Genomic DNA, 16,729 nt, shown 5'->3' with positions numbered 1-16,729 from the left:
GTGCACATGTTAAACATGCAGGAGCCAAGAATCTTAAGTTCAATATGAGGCTGTACAGACCATCCCTAAGGGAGGCCTGCAGCTGCCTCCAGGTGTGCCAGATCGAGTCTGTGGCAATCGCACACTGTGGCCTTGACCTGGCCTTTTCAGTGTGCAAAAAAGAGCCACAAAAAGTAGATGTAGTGCTGTGGCTTTAAAGTGCTCCTTTGGTGCTGTGTTATGTGGACAAACAGAAGAGGAGCGCCATGATGCTGTGCGTCATGTGGAGCGACATGCGGCATCACACCATCCTGGGGTTGGGGCATCCATCATGTGGATGCCATGCCCTGACTCTGCTGCCAGGCCGGCCTTTATGGCCGGTGTGCACACCACTACGTGACCAACCCTGCTCTAAGCTGTTTATCTTCAAGCTTTAAAAAATAAACTAGTTGAAAAGTATAATATGAAGAATATATATTGGGGACTTTTCTCTATTGGTTCATCCAGAAAAATGTTCTGTCCATTGTACTAAATTGAACTTCAACAAGGACATAGTTTTAGCATGGATTTACTCCAAACCAGTAGTTTCAACCTGACCAAATTCTTCAAACTGTGTAACCCACTGATGCCGGTGGGGGAGGAATTTTATCTCACGGGCCCTAGAACAGGCCTGTTGCATCATAAAAAGGGGGCGTTCTGGGGATGGAATGGGGCTAAGAATGGAGTTTACCGCACACTGGAATGCCGCCGCTGCCTCCGGGCATTCCAATCGCGTCCTATGGAGCGTGATTTCTGATAACTGTTCCAATGCTTTCTCAGAAATCGCGCCCCCTGGAACAGATGTAGGAAGTGATTGGAATGACCTTACGAGCCATCCATAGCTTTTTGTGATCTATGCAGTCAAAAGCTTTACTCTAGTCTATGAAGCACATGGTGATTGTTTTCTGGAAATCCTTCATACACTAAATTAGCCATTGTATATTGGCAGTGTCGTCCCTAGTGCCTCTTCCTTTACTGAACCCTACTTGTATCTCTGGGCTTTCTCTCTGTGTGTATGATTAGAGTCTATGCTGCAGAATTTTGAGAATAATTCTGCTTGTGTGGGATATTACTGACTGGATCTCTTTTGTTCACTAATGCAGAGGATACTATGAGGTCCAATCTGCTAAGGAAGATCTTCTGTCTTTGTATGGGTTGCAGAAGCTGTGTTTCATACATATTCCTTCTCTTCCAAGGATAAGTACATATCAACAATGCAGCTCAATTAAAGGGTTAGTGTAACTGAATTCCTTTCGAGTTCAATGGGAACATCAGAAAAGTTGCTCCTACTTCTTGCCATGAAAACATTAGCTTCATGTTCTTTGTGTTCTTGGAGAAGAGGTACTCTAAACAATGTAGGGGAGCAGGTGACACTGAAAATATCACACACACACAAACACCCACTACGAATTTCACTATATGGGTATTTGTCTATTAATTCTGCTAACAGCTTTCAATTTACATCCTTTGTAAATTGTTGATCTCTCATTCATGGAGTTGTCATAGGTGCGTTACAGACTGCCCAGAAGGGGCAGTCTCACGCCGCTGCCAGTTGCTCTGCGAGGGAGCTGCAGCAGCCAAACCGCGCGGCTCCCTCGCGGAGCAAGAAGAAGCGCCAAAATGGCGCTTCTTCCTGGGCCCTGGAAGAGGCGCCACAAGGCACGAGGTGAGCACTTGCGGTGCCACTTCCGGTGTGCGATGTCTGGACGCTGTGCGTCCGAGACGTCAAAATGGCGGCGCCCATCTGTATAGGGTGCCACCATTTTGATGCACTCATTACGCGAGAGGGGCAAGGCGCGTCAGGAAGCGCTGCCCCTCGCACGTAATGACGGCGCCTCAAGGGGCCTGTCTGTAACGCACCATAGTTTACTTGGTGGCAAATAGCAACAAACCCCTCAATCTGTGTTAACCCCCAATCCTCCCTTCTCCTCCCCCCAAATCTACATCATACAGAGGTCTCAGATCAGTTTACTGAAAATCCTGACATCTGGATGATAATTCTAATTTGTGTTAACTCTAAAATACTTAGAATAGAACCCTTGCCTTCTGCTGTCCTCCTCCTCCTCCTCCATGCTAGTCCACTCTAAGTAGCAGTATCTCACATCAGTTTACTGAAAACTCTAAAATTTGGATGCTTACCCCAATTTACATTAACCCACATTTTCCTCCCTCTTCCTCCTCTGCTGCCACTGCCACTGTTGCTGTGACATTAGTTCACATCACACAGAGATTTTGCAGATTGAAAATTCTTGAGGTAGCACATTGTTCTTTATTTTGTGCAGTCTTTCTATAACTGTAGACCAGGGGTAGGCAACCTGCGGCCCGCGGGCCGGATGCGGCCCGGCGAGGCCTTGGGACCGGCCCCAGCCCGGTTCTGCCGCCAATTGCCGCCGGGGCCTCTGGCGTCTTGCGCAAGGGGCATGGTGGGGCAATTGTCTATAGAAGCCTCAAAAACATGCATTTATCTTAACATTTTTTAAAAATCAGCAATTTTTTTCATGTGTCCTCCATTTTTTATTTTAAAAGTGCCCTCCATTTGAAAATTTTGTCCTACATTTGTTCCGGTTTATTTATTTAATTAATTTTTTAAAAATTATTTAATTATTTATTTTTTGGCTTCGGCCCCCCAGTTGTCTGAGGGACAGCAACCCGGCCCCTGGCTCAAAAGGGTTGCCTACCCCTGCTGTAGACCCAACAGACCCAACATGAACAATACAGTGTGTTTTTTCTGAAAAGCTGCACAGTTTCCGCTTCATACTGTCAAATTCCTATGCAGTTCAAAAGTGATACAGTGTTGCCTTGATGAGACAAAAAAAGTTTGTGCAAAGTTGTGGGTAATTATTTTTTCAATAATATCTTTGTTGGATCATAACACAAATAATACATAAATTGACACAAAACAACAAATAATTCATACAGAGCACACAAAACCACAAAGAGAAAAACATACATAAAAGCAATTACATATCAACAATATATTAAAAAAGACTTCCCAAATAACAATGGATCAGCCTATGTCATTATAAACTTTCTTAGTACAAGCATAAAAGAGAATTAATAATATAAGCAAATCATTTTCCTATTCTAATCTTTTACAGTTTAACTAATCCACTGCATAAACACATATCTCCTATGAACAAAGGGTAACCAATTCAACAGTCAGCAAATCCAGATGTAAGTAATTATCACATTTGTGTTGCAAGTATACCTGAATCTTTTCCCAATCACTAGTAAATTTGCTATTAGCTTTTCCTTCAAGGATGTATGTTAATTTGTCAGTTTCTGCTATGTCCATAACTTCTCTATCTGTTCCTCTGCTGTCAGAATGATAGGCAAGCTCCAGTATTTAGCCAAAGGTATTCTTGCTGCTGTTACCATGCGCCAGCTGAGCTTACCAATTTCTTTCTCAGCGCTCTTGACAAAATGAAATAGCCCTAATAGGAAAAAAAAAATCATGGGTGCAAATTAATCTTCCTCTGAAAAATGAACTGCATTCGAGATGTTATCATAAACCAGAATGTCTCTACTTTCATATATTGAAAGTATGTGGTAAAATGATCCAATGTTTTCATTACACTTCCAGCACAAATTTTTGTTGCCCTTGTAAATCTTTCCCATCATTAGTGGTGACCTAAAATAGGTCTCAATATTAGACTGCCCTTCTAGAACAAATGACCAAATATTCAAAAAGGACAAATACAATAATAATGGGAGACTTCAACCTACACATGGGATTGGAATTCATTAATTTCCTGAATTTGGAGTTCCCAGCTACTCAAGAAATGTATGCTGAAATTAAAACAAACAAAAACACTCAGAATTTCCCACAACTTGCAAATCTTTGTTGGAAGTTGTGGGTAATTCTGAGATGGTTTAATAAAATTTTATTTTATCCCAACCTATATTTCTTGAGTGGTTGAGACCTCCAGATACAGGAAATGTCTCCCATTAGTATTATCTTTCTCCTTTTTAAATGCTCGATTATTTATTCTAGGAAGGCATCATTCAAAATTTTAGTATTTCGGGGGGGGGGGTATATTAGACAACCACAATGATGTCACTGTAGTTCCCTTCCTTTAACTTTTATCCACATGCTCTCATCCTGTATCCCATGGTTTAAGTCAAGGATCTGCTCACAGGCATAGACATCCTTGGCATACAGTGCTCCTCCTCCTACACTCCTGTTTGGTCTGTTTATTTGGACTGAATTATACTCCCCCATTACTACATTACAATCATGAGACTCTCCCAACAGGTTTCAGTGAAGTTTACTACATTAAATTTATCTTCCTGTTTTAAGAATTATGTTGTTTATATCTAATGGTATTTGAATTAGTATAGGGAGAACTAAAAGCATGGGGCATTTTCTCTAGCAACTTCCTGTTGATTTTTCTGCTTGTTGTTAGGATATTGTACTCTTGGCCCAATTCCCCCTGTATGTATTCTCAGCACTCTTCTCCAGCACCGCATCTCAAATCTTTCTGTTGGCTTTCTTCATTGTCCAGCTCTCACATCTGTACATGGTGCTGAGGAATATAATGACCTTGGCAATTCTAACTTCAGTGCTCAATTGTATATCTTTGGAATCTTACACTTTACAATCTTATTTAGTTTTTTTCATGGCTGCCCTTCTCATTCCTACTCTTCTTCTTCTGATTTATTTATTTATTTTACTGCAGTCTCCATTTTGACCAGTGTTTGATCCAAGGTATAGGAAATCTTTAATTATTTTTTAAAAAAAATTATTAACATAAATACATTATAACATTTACACAATCCTCACCTTCATCATATAAACTAATCAACTAACATATATTCTAAAATTGCACAACACAAATATTTGAAAACAATCCATGCATAATCTTCCATTACCTTAACTCAATACATTTATTGACTACCTTAATTTCACTTCTACATATCTTCCATCCACATTCAAATACACTGGTACCTCGGGATACGAAATACCCAGGTTACGAAATTTTCGGGATACGAAAAACGTGGATTGGAAAAAACTGTTTCGGGTTACGAATTATTTTTCGGGTTACGAAATTCGTTTTGGCGCGAAATTCAAATGATGCAAAGTGCAACGTACAGATTTTCCAGGGATTTCCAGGGCTAACGGAAACCTAAGGGGGCTGGGTTAGGGGTTAGCTTTGGCGCGAATTTTGAATTTCGTTAGCAGCAGTGATTGGCTTGAGAAATCAAGCTGATCAACTGTATTGGCTAACGAAATTGGGGGGGGTGGCCTGGCTTGAGGTACAAAAGCCGGCTTCCATTGATCTGCTCCTTTGTCTGGCCCTGTGGACTGTGTGAGGAAGAGTTGATATTTTGAGCTCTGACTCTTTGGTTCCACTTGCGGTTCGGACTTTGCCTGGCTTTGGACTTTTGCTGCCTTTGCCAGGTGTATCTTCGGATCAAGACCGGCCATCAGGAATTTCTCTACAGGTAGGTTGATGGATTTTTACCTTCTTCTTGTGGGGTGGCGTGGGGTGAGACAGTGTGACCATGCTTTTGCTGTGGGGTGCTGGGTTTTTTTTTTTTTTTTTTTGTGTTTTCAAAGTGTGGATTGTGGGTTTTGCTACTGGCATGTTCAGATTTGTGGATTATGGGCTTGAGGTGCTGGGTTGCTTTTTTTGGGTTTTTTTTGCTGTTTGGGTGGCATGCTCTGATTTGTGGATTATGGGCTTGAGGTGCTGGCTTGCCTTTTTTGGCTTTTTTCCTTTTAGGGTGGCATGCTCTGATTTGTGGATTATGGGCTTCACATGCTGGCTTGCCTTTTTTTGGCTTTTTTCCTTTTAGGGTGGCATGCTCTGATTTGTGGATTATGGGCTTCACATGCTGGCTTGCCTTTTTTTGGCTTTTTTCCTTTTAGGGTGGCATGCTCTGATTTGTGGATTATGGGCTTGAGGTGCTGGCTTGCCTTTTTTGGCTTTTTTCCTTTTAGGGTGGCATGTTCAGATGTGTGGATTATGGGCTTCACATGCTGGCTTGCCTTTTTTTGGCTTTTTTCCTTTTAGGGTGGCATGTTCAGATGTGTGGATTATGGGCTTCACATGCTGGCTTGCCTTTTTTTGGCTTTTTTCCTTTTAGGGTGGCATGTTCAGATGTGTGGATTATGGGCTTCACATGCTGGCTTGCCTTTTTTTGGCTTTTTTCCTTTTAGGGTGGCATGTTCAGATGTGTGGATTATGGGCTTCACATGCTGGCTTGCCTTTTTTTGGCTTTTTTCCTTTTAGGGTGGCATGCTCTGATTTGTGGATTATGGGCTTCACATGCTGGCTTGCCTTTTTTTGGCTTTTTTCCTTTTAGGGTGGCATGCTCTGATTTGTGGATTATGGGCTTCACATGCTGGCTTGCCTTTTTTTGGCTTTTTTCCTTTTAGGGTGGTATGTTCAGATGTGTGGATTATGGGCTTCACATGCTGGCTTGCCTTTTTTTGGCTTTTTTCCTTTTAGGGTGGCATGCTCTGATTTGTGGATTATGGGCTTCACATGCTGGCTTGCCTTTTTTGGCTTTTTTCCTTTTAGGGTGGCATGTTCTGATTTGTGGATTATGGGCTTCACATGCTGGCTTGCCTTTTTTTGGCTTTTTTCCTTTTAGGGTGGCATGCTCTGATGTGTGGATTATGGGCTTCACATGCTGGCTTGCCTTTTTTTGGCTTTTTTCCTTTTAGGGTGGCATGTTCAGATGTGTGGATTATGGGCTTCACATGCTGGCTTGCCTTTTTTTGGCTTTTTTCCTTTTAGGGTGGCATGCTCTGATTTGTGGATTATGGGCTTCACATGCTGGCTTGCCTTTTTTTGGCTTTTTTCCTTTTAGGGTGGCATGCTCTGATTTGTGGATTATGGGCTTGAGGTGCTGGCTTGCCTTTTTTGGCTTTTTTCCTTTTAGGGTGGCATGTTCAGATGTGTGGATTATGGGCTTCACATGCTGGCTTGCCTTTTTTTGGCTTTTTTCCTTTTAGGGTGGCATGTTCAGATGTGTGGATTATGGGCTTCACATGCTGGCTTGCCTTTTTTTGGCTTTTTTCCTTTTAGGGTGGCATGTTCAGATGTGTGGATTATGGGCTTCACATGCTGGCTTGCCTTTTTTTGGCTTTTTTCCTTTTAGGGTGGCATGTTCAGATGTGTGGATTATGGGCTTCACATGCTGGCTTGCCTTTTTTTGGCTTTTTTCCTTTTAGGGTGGCATGTTCAGATGTGTGGATTATGGGCTTCACATGCTGGCTTGCCTTTTTTTGGCTTTTTTCCTTTTAGGGTGGCATGCTCTGATTTGTGGATTATGGGCTTCACATGCTGGCTTGCCTTTTTTTGGCTTTTTTCCTTTTAGGGTGGCATGTTCTGATTTGTGGATTATGGGCTTCACATGCTGGCTTGCCTTTTTTTGGCTTTTTTCCTTTTAGGGTGGCATGCTCTGATGTGTGGATTATGGGCTTCACATGCTGGCTTGCCTTTTTTTGGCTTTTTTCCTTTTAGGGTGGCATGTTCAGATGTGTGGATTATGGGCTTCACATGCTGGCTTGCCTTTTTTTGGCTTTTTTCCTTTTAGGGTGGCATGCTCTGATGTGTGGATTATGGGCTTCACATGCTGGCTTGCCTTTTTTTGGCTTTTTTCCTTTTAGGGTGGCATGCTCTGATGTGTGGATTATGGGCTTCACATGCTGGCTTGCCTTTTTTTGGCTTTTTTCCTTTTAGGGTGGCATGTTCAGATGTGTGGATTATGGGCTTCACATGCTGGCTTGCCTTTTTTTGGCTTTTTTCCTTTTAGGGTGGCATGCTCTGATTTGTGGATTATGGGCTTCACATGCTGGCTTGCCTTTTTTTGGCTTTTTTCCTTTTAGGGTGGCATGCTCTGATTTGTGGATTATGGGCTTCACATGCTGGCTTGCCTTTTTTTGGCTTTTTTCCTTTTAGGGTGGCATGCTCTGATTTGTGGATTATGGGCTTCACATGCTGGCTTGCCTTTTTTTGGCTTTTTTCCTTTTAGGGTGGCATGTTCAGATGTGTGGATTATGGGCTTCACATGCTGGGTTTTTTTTTTCTGTTTTCAAAGTGTGGAGTGTGGGTTTTGAAACTTTGGCCATGGTCCCATGTGGGCCAGAGAGTCCCACCATAGGGTGGCATTTTCAGATTTTGGGTTTCTGGCCTATGGGCTTGTGTTCTTGTGTGCTTTGGCCATGGCTGTGATGATTTGAGAGTGTGGGGTGGGACTTTTGCAAGTTTGGGCCAGAGAGTGTGACCATGGGGGTGGGGGTGGTTTCCAATTGTGGCTTTTGCTCAGTGCCTGTGCCTTTTGTCCTTTTTAGGCTTGAGCTATGGCTCCAAGCCAAGCGGTGAGAAAAAGAAGAGGGCTCCCTTGTCCTTGGAGGACAAGAAGGACATCATCGCCAAGCACGAGAGGGGCGTGCGCTTGGTGGACATTGCCAAGGAGTATGGACGAAACCCTTCGACAATTGGCACTGTCCTCAAGCAGAAGGAGGCCATCAGAGCTGTTGTGGCTCCAGCGAAAGGCGTGACGACGATCGCCAAGCAGAGGACACCGAAGCACGAGGAGATGGAGCGCCTGCTTCTCCTCTGGATCAAGGAAAAGGAGCGAGTCGGGGACACTGTGACCACCTCGGTCATCTGCGAGAAGGCCATCACCATTTTCGAAGACCTGGCCAGCAGGGAGGCAGGCGAAGGAACTTCTTCGCAGGAGGAGCCAGCCACCCCGGACTTCAAAGCATCACGTGGCTGGTTCGAGAAGTTCAAGAAGAGGACCGGGATCCACTCTGTCGTCCGTCACGGCGAGGCGTCCAGCGCAGACCACCAGGCCACCGAAGCATTCGTCGTCGCGTTCAAGGCCATGGTGGAGGAGGAAGGCTACGTCCCACAGCAAGTCTTCAACTGCGACGAGACGGGCCTCTTCTGGAAGAAGATGCCTCGCTGCACCTACATCACCCAGGAGGAGAGGAGACAGCCAGGCCACAAGCCTATGAAGGACCGCTTCACACTTGCGTTGTGTGCCAATGCCAGCGGGGACTGTAAGGTCAAGCCCCTGTTGGTGTACCACTCCGAAAATCCAAGGGCTTTCAAGGCACACAACATCCAGAAGGACAGGTTGCCAGTGATGTGGCGCTCCAATGGCCGCGCATGGGTCACACGCCTCCTTTTCGTCGAGTGGATCAACAGTGTCTTCGCCCCGACAGTGAAGCGGTACCTGGAGGAAGAAGATTTGCCCTTGAAGTGCCTCCTCCTCTTGGACAATGCTCCTGCGCACCCGCATGGCCTGGAGAAGGACATCCTCGCGGAGTTCTCCTTCATCAAGGTCCAGTTTCTGCCACCCAACACGACCTCCCTCTTGCAACCCATGGACCAGCAGGTGATCGCCAACTTCAAGAAGATCTACACCAAGCACATGTTCAAGCGTTGCTTCGATGTGACAGAGAGCACACAGCTGACCCTTTGAGAGTTCTGGAAGCAGCATTTTGATATCGTGGTGTGCTTGAAGATGGTGGACTTGGCCTGGCAGGAGATCACCAGGCGCAACCTGATTGCTGCGTGGAGGAAGCTGTGGCCTGATGCTTCTTCCTTGGAAGGGTCACAGTCCGAGGGTGCTGAGCCAGGTGAAGAGGAAGAGGTGCACGAGATCTTCTCCATCGCAAGGTCCCTGGGACTCGACGTGGACAACGAGGACGTGGAGGAACTCATCGAGGAGCACAACGAGGACCTGACAACAGAGGACCTGAAGGCCTTGGCGGCGATGCAACACTCGGCCGTGGATGAAGACGTGCTCCATTTCGACAGGGGCCAGGAGGAGGAGGCTGCGGGGGCATCTTTGCCAACGGCAGAAATTAAAGACATTTTGCGGCAATTCCACAATGTGTCTTCATATGTGGAGAAGCACCACCCTGAGAAGGTGCTCACCAGCCATGCCATTGCCCATTTTGATAATGTCTGCCTTAGCCATTTTAAGAACCTGCTTAAGGGCCGGCAAAAGCAGACATCCTTGGACCAGTTCTTCACTAGAGAGGGAGAACCGTCATCCAAGAAGGCAAAAGGTGACCCTTAAAAAAAAGGTGACCCTTAAAAAAAACACCAAATTCTTTTTAAAAAAATGGTTAACTTTGTTAAATTGGTGGCATTGGCTAAATTGGCTGAATTGGTTAAATTGCTTGAATTGGATAAATTGGCTGAATTGGTTAAATTGCTTGAATTGGCTAAATTGGCTGAATTGGTTAAATTGCTTGAATTGGATGAAGTGGTTAAATTGCTTGAATTGGTTTAAATTTGGCTTTTTGGGCTGCCCCTCTCCTCCTCCTCCTCCTGCCTCACTCCGAGATGCCAGGACCAGATGCCAAGACCAGCAAAGATAAGAAAAACACTTTTGTACTGTATGGTCATGGGTGTGATGATTTGAGAGTGTGGGATGTGAGGTTTGCATGTTTGGCCTTGATTTGATGTGGGCCAGAGAGTGTGACTTTGGGGTGGCATGTTCAGATTTGGGGTTTCTGGCCTTTGGGTTTGGGTTCTGGGGTGGTTTGGTCATGGCTGTGATGTTTTCAAAGTGTGGGCATCGATTTTTGCAAGTTTGGCCTTGATTTGATGTGGGCCAGAGAGTGTGACTTTGGGGTGGCATTTTCAGATTTGGGGTTTCTGGCCTTTGGGTTTGGGTTCTGGGGTGGTTTGGTCATGGCTGTGATGTTTTCAAAGTGTGGGCATCGATTTTTGCAAGTTTGGCCTTGATTTGATGTGGGCCAGAGAGTGTGACCTTGGGGTGGCATGTTCAGATTTGGGGTTTCTGGCCTTTGGGTTTGGGTTCTGGGGTGGTTTGGTCATGGCTGTGATGTTTTCAAAGTGTGGGCATCGATTTTTGCAAGTTTGGCCTTGATTTGATGTGGGCCAGAGAGTGTGACTTTGGGGTGGCATTTTCAGATTTGGGGTTTCTGGCCTTTGGGTTTGGGTTCTGGGGTGGTTTGGTCATGGCTGTGATGTTTTCAAAGTGTGGGCATCGATTTTTGCAAGTTTGGCCTTGATTTGATGTGGGCCAGAGAGTGTGACCTTGGGGTGGCATGTTCAGATTTGGGGTTTCTGGCCTTTGGGTTTGGGTTCTGGGGTGGTTTGGCCATGGCTGTGATGATTTGAGAGTGTGGGATGTGAGGTTTGCATGTTTGGCCTTGATTTGATGTGGGCCAGAGAGTGTGACCTTGGGGTTGCTTTTTTAGATTTGGGGTTTCTGGCCTTTGGGTTTGGGTTCTGGGGTGGTTTGGCCATGGGTGTGATGATTTGAGAGTGTGGGATGTGAGGTTTGCATGTTTGGCCTTGATTTGATGTGGGCCAGAGAGTGTGACCATGGGGTTGCTTTTTTAGATTTGGGGTTTCTGGCCTTTGGGTTTGGGTTCTGGGGTGGTTTGGCCATGGCTGTGATGATTTGAGAGTGTGGGATGTGAGGTTTGCATGTTTGGCCTTGATTTGATGTGGGCCAGAGAGTGTGACCATGGGGTTGCTTTTTTAGATTTGGGGTTGCTTTGGTCATGGCTATGATGATTTGAGAGCTCCTCCTCCTCCTGCCTCACTCTGATGCCAAGACCAGCAAAGATAAGAAAAACACTTTTTTTCTTTATCCTTTAGAATGGGCCTGACCATGGGGTTGCTTTTTTAGATTTGGGGTTTCTGGCCTTTGGGTTTGGGTTCTGGGGTGGTATGGTCATGGGTGTGATGATTTGAGAGTGTGGGATGTGAGGTTTGCATGTTTGGCCTTGATTTGATGTGGGCCAGAGAGTGTGACTTTGGGGTGGCATGTTCAGATTTGGGGTTTCTGGCCTTTGAGTTTGGGTTCTGGGGTGGTTTGGTCATGGCTGTGATGATTTGAGAGTGTGGGATGTGAGGTTTGCATGTTTGGCCTTGATTTGATGTGGGCCAGAGAGTGTGACCATGGGGTTGCTTTGGTCATGGGTGTGATGATTTGAGAGCTCCTCCTCCTCCTCCTGCCTCACTCTGAGATGCCAGAACCATCAAAGATAAGAAAAAAACTTTTTTTCTTTATCCTTTAGAAAGTTTAGAATGGACCTGCCAGTCATTGTTAAGATCCTTAGAAAGTTTAGAATGGACCTGCCAGTCATTGTTAAGATCCTTAGAAAGTTTAGAATGGACCTGCCAGTCATTGTTAAGATCATTAGAAAGTTTAGAATGGACCTGCCAGTCATTGTTAAGCTCTTTAGTGCCTCAGGCAACTTGTATTGTAGGGTACTTAGCTTAATAGGCCTCTATTGTGCGTTTGTTTTGACTTGCAGGTTCAGTCTGAGGTCATAGAACGCATTAGTTATTTTCAATGGAAAATGTGTTTCGGGTTACGAAATTTTCGGCTTACGAAAGGAATAGCGGAACGAATTAATTTCGTAACCCGAGGTACCAGTGTACTGACTTTCCTTCAGTTCTCATAGTGTCTCTGCTTCTTATTAATATCTATTATCTTTCACTGCCTAATATATCTGTTTATCTCACAGTTCTCTGTTATATTTTCTCTTCTTTTCTATTTTTGATGCCAATTTCAGTGTATCCTTCATGAAAGTTCTCACTTTCTCACTTTAATTTTTTAATATCTTAAATTTACGTATCTTCTTTTCTATCCAGTTTCCATTTCCTAATTCATTGCTGTTCTTGTTTTATATATATATGTGTGTGTGTGTGTATAAATTGCTATTATTTATTATTTTGTTTGTTTTTCATTTACTTTGTGTTTTAATTGGTATTACTCTTAATTTTTCATTATTTCACTATTATTATTAATATTGTTAATATTTCTCTCTGTCACCCACTTCCCCTTTTTTCTTGGTATTTCTATTCAAATTTCTTGAAAACTGTGTTTCCCCATTTTTGTATTAAATAATCTAGCACCTTCTCCCAGTCCTCCAGATATTTAACTTATCTTTCATTTTGAATTCTCCTGGTTTATCTGTCCATTTCTATTATTTCAAAAGTTTTAAATCTCATTCCTCAATTGATGGAACTTTTTCATTTTTTCATGAGTTTCCAAATATCATTCTGGATGCCATTAGCATATAAAATATCAAATGGCCATGTTTTTTCTCTATTTCTTCTTCTACCATGTTTAGAAGAAATATTTCAGGTCCAAATTCCATTTTAATCTCTAATATATTATTGTGTCTTGAATTTGTGTTCAGAATTTTTTTGTCTTGCTACAAGTCCACCAGGTATGGTATAGGGTTCCGTTTTATTTTAAGCATTTCCAACATTGGTTTTCTGTATTCCCATATATTTTACACATGTCCCTTTATATTTGCTAGGGTTAGGGGCACCAGACCTGCATGAATATGAAAACCCCCCCACAAATAACAAAAACATCATGTTTTTACTTGAGAGGACACCTCTCTAGGAATCTCTAGGTCTTTCAGTGCAACTCTGTGGTCAATGTCTGACAGACACTGACCATAGAACTGCACTGGAGAAGCTCCACATGCCTAATAATAATAATGATAATAATAATATGTATTTGTATCCCGCCTCTCCCTTTATTGGATCGAGGCAGGTAACAGCAAACAAGAACAATAAAATCAAACAAGAATATCTAAAGATAAAAACATAGCAGAGTATTCTCTCTAGGAATCTCTAGGTCTTTCAGTGCAACTTTTAGTTAAAGTTGACCATAGAGGTTGCACTGGAGGACCTAGATATTCCTAGAGAGATCATATTAATATAATCCGCCCCGCACACTCAGAACATCTGGGCAGCAGCTATTGAGGGTCCCAGGGGCAAGACTGGCCTCCACATCTAGGAGGACCTTCACCACCTCGGCCCCGACCCTCTGGAATTCGCTGCCCGGAGAGCTCCGTTCGGCCACCTCCCTGGCCCAGTTCAAGAAGGAATTAAAGACCTTCTTGTTCAAAATAGCATTCCCGGACACAGGCTCCAGTTAGTCTTCCCCCCTCTGACAGCAGTGGCAAGCTGGCTAGAATTGGTTTTTAATGTGATTTTAATTGTAAATGTTTATATGGTGTGTTCTTTGTATTATGTTTTTTATAGTGTTGTACACTGCCCTGATTGCAAGAAGGGCGGTATAAAAATAAAACTTTTATTATTATATTAATCAAATCTGTGAATAATCAAATCTGCAGATATGGAGGGATGGGTGTACATATTTTTTTTCTGGGGTCATGTACCATCTATAAAATATCTTAGAGTAATTTTCTTTCAGGTCCTGTGAGAGGGTAAATTTAAGTCTCTTATTCCATGTTAATTCCAATTGTTCTATATCTAGTGGGCATCTGATATTTTATGCCCATTTCACTATGTTTTCCTTTACTGTTTCATCTTCTCTGTATATTTTTAGGAGACATTTATACAGTCTAGATATTTTTGCATTTTTTGATAGTAGTGTATTTTCTAAATCTGAGTTAGGACCAAAATAGATGGTGTGGATAGGGTGGCATGAAGCTTCCCCACCTGAAGACAGATTGGAGCCATGGCAGCTATACACCATGTCTCCAATTAACCACAGCACCCAACCAAAAAAGGAGTGGTTTTCAACCGTTCCTCTTTTTGCTGCAGAAAAGCCACCTTTAGTGGCTCTTCTCCTGCAGCAACTTCCCAGCATGATGGGGGCTTGCAGTGTGTAACCACTATGACCCCCAAGATGCCTGGAAGCCAGCTGATGTGCAGTTGGTCTGGGCACCTTCAGGACATCATGGGGACATTCACCATATGCACGCTATGTCCTCAAGTTGCACACAGCTGCCCAGCAGTTTTGCCAGTCTGTACTAGCCATTAGTTTCACCTATTCCTTCTTTACTGATGTCTAGCTTAAACCTTTAGTTTAGCTGTCTATACATAAATCAGTTGCAAACTAGTCCTTCTCTTTTTAAATCTCCTGCTTTTTTATTTTGATTGTTTTATTTTGTAGTATTATTATATCACTGTATTTTATCCATTTTTCAACTAATCTAAAATTTCTAATCCAAAATGTTTCAGAGGCAGTCCCCCATGCAATATGGTACAGCAGCCCAAATGGAATGTAACTGAGGCTTATGTCATCATGACCAGATCTGATATCTCCAGGAATAGGCCCACTTGGTGCACCAGACACAACTATACAAGCTAGGGATGTGACAATCATTCTTTGCAGTTCACTAAACATATGGATTTTCATTTTTTCAGACCCCGAAATTTCTATTAACAGAGAAATTTGCCAACTGACCACCCAAGTCTGAGAATTTTCTGATTTGCAAATTAAGTAAATAGGCGGGCAGTTCTATTTGAAACTCAATCTTCTGGATGTTTTTATTGCTTTATTGCTTCAGTGGAGTTGAACAGCAGATGTGTAATTGAGTCTGTGCATCTTCAAGTTGGAAAGGTCTAGCAACACTGGAAGTTGTTCTTAGTATATTGACAATGAGATGTTTGAAACCAAAATAGTATGTTGAAGAAGTGTAGCTCATGAAACACATAAGACACAGACACATACAGTGTTGTGATACTAATCCTTAGACACTGAAGAGACTACAAATACTCATGCCGTTGTATTGATCCATATCCGTCAGCGCTTGGAAACATTGCTTTTTTTAGATTACAGCTCTCAAAGTTGGGTGGTTATGGTAGGTGTATCCACATTTTTTCCAAGCTCTCCCCCCCCCCCCCCCAGTGCATTCTGTAATGCCTAATTTATTTGGATCAACTAATAGACATAGAAAATACAATTCTGTGTAGTGGTTAGCATGTTGGATCTGCCTCCCCTCCCCAGCTATTGTTGCACTGCTAGTCCCAGCATCCCCTGCCTTGCAGGAACTCACAATTGGAGCACCCCTGAGAGATGGAAATCCAGCCTCTGTTTAAAGACCTCCAAAGATGATGTAGTCAATACTGAGAAATGCTGGGAGCTGCAATCTAACAGCATGTGGATCTTGGAAACTCTGCTGCTTGAAGGCACAGAGACAGACACACACACACACACACACACACTTTGCATTCTTTGCAGCCCCTGGAACCAGGTAGGTCATATTTAGCCCTTGGGCCACACACACACACTTCCCTCCCTCAGCCATGCCTTGGCTCTGCCCCCAGACCAGCCTTTATGGCTGGTGTGCACAGCCCCTGTGAGCTCTTTAAAAGGCAAATTGCTGCTCTGATAGCCTTCCAAAAGAAGCAGGTCACCAGGAGAGACTGGAAAGGTCATGGGCCACAAAAACAGAATTAGTGGGGTACATGTGGCTATTTCTGGACTGCAGCTCCCAGCATTCCTCAGCATATTGGCTACACCAGCTAGAAGCTGCTGGGGCTTGTAGTCCAACAATAGCTGGAGGGCCTTGTCCACCACACTAACCGGGACTGTATTTTCTATGTATGTTAGCTGATCCAAATAAATTAGGCATTACATTATGTGCTGGGGGAGGAGGAGAAAAATGGAGTTTGAAATTGAGAGAGTGAGAGTGAGAATGAATTAGAGCTTGGAAATGTCTTGGACTATAGCTCTGATAATCCTTCACCTAGCTATGTGAGCTGTAGTCCAAAAAAGGCAATATTTCCAAGCTCTGACAGATATGGATCACCTGATATTCCCTGATGGTCTCCCATCCAAGTACTAACCAGTACTGACTGGACTGCATATCCTCAACATTGGTTACACCATTTAAGGGCTTCTGGGACATTGAAATCAACAATTCATACCCAACCATGAAATAATGAGACCAAAACACTTAAATTGAATGAATAAAGGGCCA

This window comes from Sceloporus occidentalis, unplaced genomic scaffold (assembly GCF_023333645.1).
Source record: "Sceloporus occidentalis isolate IW3139 unplaced genomic scaffold, rSceOcc1.0.p SCAF_3, whole genome shotgun sequence".
Lineage (NCBI taxonomy): Eukaryota > Metazoa > Chordata > Lepidosauria > Squamata > Phrynosomatidae > Sceloporus > Sceloporus occidentalis.
The sequence above is the reverse complement of the archived record's forward strand: the minus strand, read 5'-3'. Positions refer to the sequence as shown.